Below are 6,929 nucleotides of genomic sequence, written 5' to 3'. Positions count from 1 at the left end.
GGGAAAGATCTTATTCGTGAGCATCATTCTTTCGCCGTCCATTCTCTCTTAAAGTCATGGTGATGATTTTATAAATTTTAAATTTTAAATATGCTATTATTGTTCGTTGAGCATTTAGATCCTTAATAACTAGCCACAATCAAAAGTGCTCTCACGTTATTAGGAAGAGTAATTAAACATAGTGGTTTGTGCTTACGAGAAACTTCGAACCTCATATCTTAAAGTTTATACAAGATGAGTGTGAAATCTCTATGTCGTGTCTTGTATATTATCTCATCCACTTTTTAAAAATTCAACCCAGAGCCTTGGGGTAAACTTTCTTCATCTTATAATTTTTTAGGGAGGCTGACAAAATGAAAAATAAATTGTGTGACTTAAGCAATGAGGTGGCAGTAGAGAAGAGTACGAATGACTGAACGAGCTGGTAGTAAAGAAGAATAAAAATGACAGGATATTACAGCCCGTGAAATTAGTGGATGTGAGGCAACGTAAATCCAAAAAAAAAGGAAAAAATATTCCATCTGGAAGTCCGCACTTCCAGACGTCCAACCACCAACCACAATGTCGTCCGTCGATGAAGTATATAGTGATGTGGCGCTCAATGGTTAGCAATCCGGACGTGCGGTGTTCGGACGAAATATTTTTTCAAAGAAAGGAGGCCTAGAGAAAGACTGTGCGGTATGTGTGATCTGCGGGTAAAAGAAGAGATTCAACTCCATTAGAAAGACAGCATGACCGCGGCTACATAAGAAAAGTTTTTGTTCATACAATTGTAACTTAGAAAAAATGAAATTCAGCTTTCTATGTATGTAAGGGGACCATTATGTAAAAATTAAAGTTTGTTAGACATATGAGCACATAAGAATTATGTGGCGAAATTGAAATATAAAAGTTTAGATTTTTAAAAAAAAAAAAAAAATCAGGCCCACTCTATTATTGATCACGTGTGAGCCGCAAGTCGCACCTAACTTGGACCTACCAAATTGAAGATTTTTATAATTGCGGCCAGACGGCCAGCCGCGTGTTGAATATTATAAATAATGGTCCCCTATGACAGCAACAAATGATGTCTTGATATGCAATTTATTCCTTTATTAACTGCCATGAAGTAAGCTGAATATGCAATAAACGGCGTGTCACGTTCGCGGCCAGCGCACGCATCTAAGAAGATTAATGATTTGCGCTTCAAATTATTAGAATGACTAAAAGGAAAAAACTTATGAAGAGAAAAGGGATAATTACATATAGATCATAGGCAATGTTGATATTTATAGATTAAGCATTCATGTGATTTATTAAACTGTTGAACTGATATATTTATGCGTGTCACGATTAAATCTGATACGACGCCAATAAATGTTCATCATCCTGCACGAATCTCGAAGCATGACACGGATCCCGAGACAAAGTTTTAAACAAGAAACGTTCAATTCTTGATAAAAAGTCATCTAGAGCTTCTATTTCAGTAAACTTATAGTCAAACTGACCGGCTCGATCAGACAGACCTAATGATATAAAAACTAGTTCAATCCGAGTCAAATCAAGCTCAGATCAAGTTATTAAACCACCCTTGAAAGATTATCGGACACATTTGGAAGGTAAAACGGTTTTCAAATATGTCGAGTTTATACTCAGATCGACCGGCTCGACAAGACAAATCCAACGAGTATAAGATCACTCAGTTTTGACATCATTAAGGCACTCGAATGTCCATTAAACTTTGTATGATTGAGGGAAGCTCTCTGAATCGTCCTATCAAAATAATTCATATTCCTGTATTAATTGCACCTATAACACAATAAATAGTGTCCCATGCCTCTCATGAAGGGGAAAGAAGTGTAGAAAGAGCCTGATGTCTTGAGAAGAAACTGCAGCTCATCATCACCACCAATCGTCGTCGACCACCACCGACCTCCGTCGTCGACCACCGCCGACCTTCATCATCGACCGCCGTCGACTGCCGTTGAATCCCACTGACCACCGCCAACTGTCGTCAACCCCCACCAACCATCGTCAACCTACACATATCATCATCAATCACCACCAATCAAATACCGTCAGTCAACGTTGTACCTTGAAAAATATAGTTATCATTTCCCGTCTGTGGGACAATGAATTTTCGTAATCATCAATCAATATTGGATTTCTGCAACTAGGCCAGACCCCGTGGCTTTTCCCTTACGAGTTTCCCACGTAAAAAGTTCTAGAGTCTTCACCATGTTTTCTTATTTCATCTGTGTGTGTATTAAACTTTTGTACAACACTAAGACGATAATTTGTTACTCTACCGCCGCAAATTTTTTAGCACGCATCAGTTTGACATCGTTTGTGGGAAGCTCACAATCCCACCTTTGAAGTACTTGCTCAATTTTCTACATGGACTTCAAACAAAATATTCGAGAGAACAGAGCAGCTCGCTCTAACACCCATCGATCCAAGGAACAGTCACGAAATCAAGGACGACATGTTTCTTCATCTTTCCGCCCTGGAAGACATTATCCAACTAAAGAGGGGGTTTCAGTTCTTTTTGTGGAAGAACAAATGCGTAGAATAGAGGAGTCTCAACTGGAGATCATACAATTCCTACAAGGGACCCAACAACCACTGTCCACACCGATGAACGAAACTCGTTTGCCATTAAATCTGTGACCTACGAGAAACATACCTCCCGGAGGGACTCGTACCGGCCTCCTGCTCAAGAAGGAACAGTTCCCTTGCCATGGCATGATGCTGAACTTCTAAACACCACAAGTTCCACTCATCCATCTCATGTAGCTCCCATGGCACCACCATATCTTGCTACCGTTCCAGATGATGTCATACGTAACAAACTACGTCGCTTCGTCCGAGAAGAGTTCCCCTTAGAATAAAAAAGATCACTTCCATACTCACCATAACATACTTGAATCCTCTCCTTTAGCAAATGCGGTCCTCCAATACTCTATTCCAACAGGCTTCAAGTTGTCGAACATTGACGCATATGAAGGGATAACTGACCCCTATGAACATATTGATCATTATCGAACCATCATGCACATTCAACGTGCCTCTGACGTGCTTCTATGTCAGGTGTTCTCAGTCACTCTTAAGGGACAAGCTCGAACCTGGTTCTACTCTCTACCAAGGGGCATTGTAAACATTTTCAACGAGCTTGTCAAACTATTTGTGGAGCAGTTCATAACAAATCGACGAATCATCAAGGATTCATCTCATCTCTCAGGAATTCGTCAAAGTGAAGGAGAGTCGCTTAAAAACTATTTCCACAGGTTTTCTGCAGAAGCCCGTCAAATTCCAGGAGTAGATCCAAAGTTACTTAAGGAGGTTTTCCTTGGGGGGCTCCACCCAGGACCCTTTTACTCGTCACTGATGTGGGAGACAATTCATTCTTATGTTGATCTTGTCCACTGTGTTGAGGCCCAAATCATGCATACCGCATGCGGCTTAACCTCAACTATAATAATAATAATAATAATAATAATAATAATAATAATAATAATAACTCAATTTGGAGGACTTGGCATTATAAATCAAATTTTTGTGAACACAGTCACTTAAAGTTCATTGGCAAATCATTAATTTTGAAGATTTTAAACTAATTCGATGAAATAAAATTCTTTATCATTAGAGCAAACTCAATTTGTTAAATCTAAATTTATTTATTTCTAGCAATGGTTTCATTCACGTTTTTTTTAAAGTTGATCAGACTAGTCAGTTCAACTGATTCGACTGTGAGCTAGTCCTTTGATTGGTTCGAACTAGGCTCAAAATTGCTTCTACAAAGAACCGGCTAGAATTTGTCAGTTCATCTTTCAGATGTTTTCTCGCCTTTTTGGTTGCTTCTTTGACTTAATTGGTTTTTTTTTTTTCTTGTTTTGTCTTCTTTTCTCTTCTATTAAGATTAGTTCTTCTATTTATTTGTTGCTTTTGGTTTGAGATATAATATTTCGAACCATTTATTAAAATTAAATAATAATTTAAATTTCTTTGGACTTTTGATTTATATATTTATGATATTTGGAATGAATTTTAATATTTTCCTTTCATGTGTGTTTCTGAACTCAATTTTTTGGTTTGTAAGTTCTGAGCTCTTTATTTCTTAGAAATTTATTTATCTGTCTTCGCTTGTGACGATTTATTGTTTTTCGTTTTGCTCTTTTCTTGTTTATTCAGTTATCTTTTGTCAACCTTTCTTATGTTGAGTTTTTCATTCCTATTGATTTTTTTCCTTCATTTTTTCTATTTTCTATTTTCAGTTTAATTTTCTTCAAGTGTATTTATGTTTTTCTTTGGTATTTTTGCATATTTGGATTGCTCCTGCTTGTCTTGGTATGATTTTGCTTGATGGACAGATTCTTCAGTCTCGGATGGATGGCTAGATTCTTTCATCTTGAAGATGGGTTTATATTAATTATGCTTCCTTATGGTCTCTCTCACTCTTCCTGTTGTTGATCTTTAATTAGTTGAAGCCATTTTTGCAAAAATGATTTGCTCCTACTTTGGTTGGTTGGATTGATTCTTTGGTTCGACCGGATGGGCAGTTCATCCCAAATTTAAAGATGGATTTGCTTTGGTGTTGCTTTCTTATTGTTGTTCTGGGTTTTGTTATAGCTGCAGACTATTGGTGTTGAGATTGCTAGTTTCTCTTTAGTACTTGTTTTTCTTTTCTAGTTTGTCTTCTATTTGTTGGTTGTTGGGGTTTGTTTATTTGCTTTTTGTTAATGTTGGTCTTTTTATGTTTCTGTGTGAATTGCAATCTCTAGTCTTCGAGTTGTAACTCCCTATCTTTCTATATATAAAGCTTAGTGTACTCCTCACATTTTTCGAAAAATAAAATATCAAATATGTTTTAATTTATGCTAAACTTTTAATAAAATGAAATTAAAGCCAATGTTCGTGTGTGTTTGTGTTTTTATTAGACTATTATCTTAACTATTCTTATATCATGCATCTATTATCTTAGTTATCTTCTTATAAAAAGCATAAATATTTTGATCATGAAATTTTTTAGGCCATTTTTGCATGAATGCTTAAATTCGGCATTTACATACATACCGCCCAATTCCTATGAATTTACATATATATCATTTAAATTTTATTTTTTTAATATTTATATCACTCATTTTTTTTTTATTTCACATCAAAAATATCATTATTTTAACTTTCAAAAAGTAAAATGCACATTTTCATACATAGCCAAGATGGTATGTATGTTAATTTTAAAGTTTAGGTGTCAGATATGTAAATATTCAGGAATTGTGGGATATGTATGCAAATCTTCCTTTAACAAACAATAAATCAAATGGAGATTAAAATAAAATAATAGATTATATACATTATAAAAGCTTTCAGGTTCTTGGATGGGAAGTGGAAGCCCATTCACCTTTTGGGTTTGTGCTTAAATGGGCTTTCTGGAAGTTCAACGGCCCATTTAAAGTCTCAATTTTATGGCTTTATTTTCAAAGCTAAAAATATTTTAATAATATTTTAATGTTTTCATAATTAAATAATTAAAAACTTTTTAAAATAATTAAAATAATAAAGCCATCTAGCAAAACAGCATGCTTATTATTTATTTCTAAAGCTGCCTACTAATTATAATGAAAATGAGTGATACAATTTTTTAGTAATTATTTATAAATTATAAATGCAGTAGAATTTATATGCATGCCACACAAATTTTATGTATTAATTTATTGGACATAAAAAATTTAATAATTATTTATCAATTATTTAATTTCAGTATTAATTATCAATTAAATTTAATATATGTATGTATGAAATATTGTGGATGATGTAAATGTATGCATCAAAATGTGTGTTTCACTGTATAAAAGTTAAAATAGTGATGTGTTTATAAGTGTTAGATATGACTCATATACCACAAAAGTGTAGATGCTGGAGCGAAGCGGGGCAGACGGAAGATTATGTCCTGATCAGGGGAGTTTCCTTATGTGGGTCAGGGGTGGGTAATTTGGTAATTACATATTATACCCAGAGTTTCTTTTGTTGTTCTTTCTAGGGGTATAAATAGAGCTATATGTAAACCTAGATTTTATCTCATATTATGTTTTCTGTATTCTTTTTCTGGATTCGTGGAAAAGTCGCTGGTCTGCTCCTGAGAACGTAGGCATCTTTGTCGAACCTCGTTAAATCTCCGTGTGTTCTTCTGGATTTGTGTTGATGATTCCTATTTTCTTCGCCCTAATCTCTCAACAGTAAAAAAAATAAAGTTTGGGTGTTAGATATGCAAATATATATACAGGAATTGGGTGGTATGTATATAAATGCCCATTTAATAATAGAAGTAAAAGACTTGTCCAATTTTATAGCTTATTTAATAACACTTCGAGATTCTCGTTCCAATATTCGAAATAATCGAAATAGAAGACAAGTATGACGATTGAATTTTTTTTAAATAAGTTGAGTCAAATGACATCAATTGTGATTCCATTTGAATCCAAGTGAGCCCAGTCCGTGCGCTTAAAACAAGATAAAAAGCTTACGAACATACTTTAGAAGTTCGAATGATCGCTTAATTTTTGTCTTAGATGTTTTGGTCACATTAAATATTGACCATCTGATCATTAGGTTAGGAGAGTAAATGTTTTGGATTCGACTTATGCTAAGAAAGACAGAGATAGACCTTAAAAAGACTTGGGCATATTGCATAAAAAAATAATCTTATTCTATTAGATTTAAATGAAAATAAGACACTCAATAGGACATGATAAAAAAAAAAAAAGAATCGTGTAACCGACCCCACTTAACGGGATAAAGGCTTGTTGCTGTTGTTGGTCAAAGGCATGTGAAGTTCGTAACATAAATTTGAATAGTAGAATCATTTCAACTAAGCTAGGACCCCTATTATTCACCTCTGTCAGCTCTTATTTTACATATGTGTATTAAATTTTCATATAATACTAATATAT

The sequence above is a fragment of the Phalaenopsis equestris genome, unplaced genomic scaffold, assembly GCF_001263595.1.
Source record: "Phalaenopsis equestris unplaced genomic scaffold, ASM126359v1 Scaffold000840, whole genome shotgun sequence".
Lineage (NCBI taxonomy): Eukaryota > Viridiplantae > Streptophyta > Magnoliopsida > Asparagales > Orchidaceae > Phalaenopsis > Phalaenopsis equestris.
The sequence above is the reverse complement of the archived record's forward strand: the minus strand, read 5'-3'. Positions refer to the sequence as shown.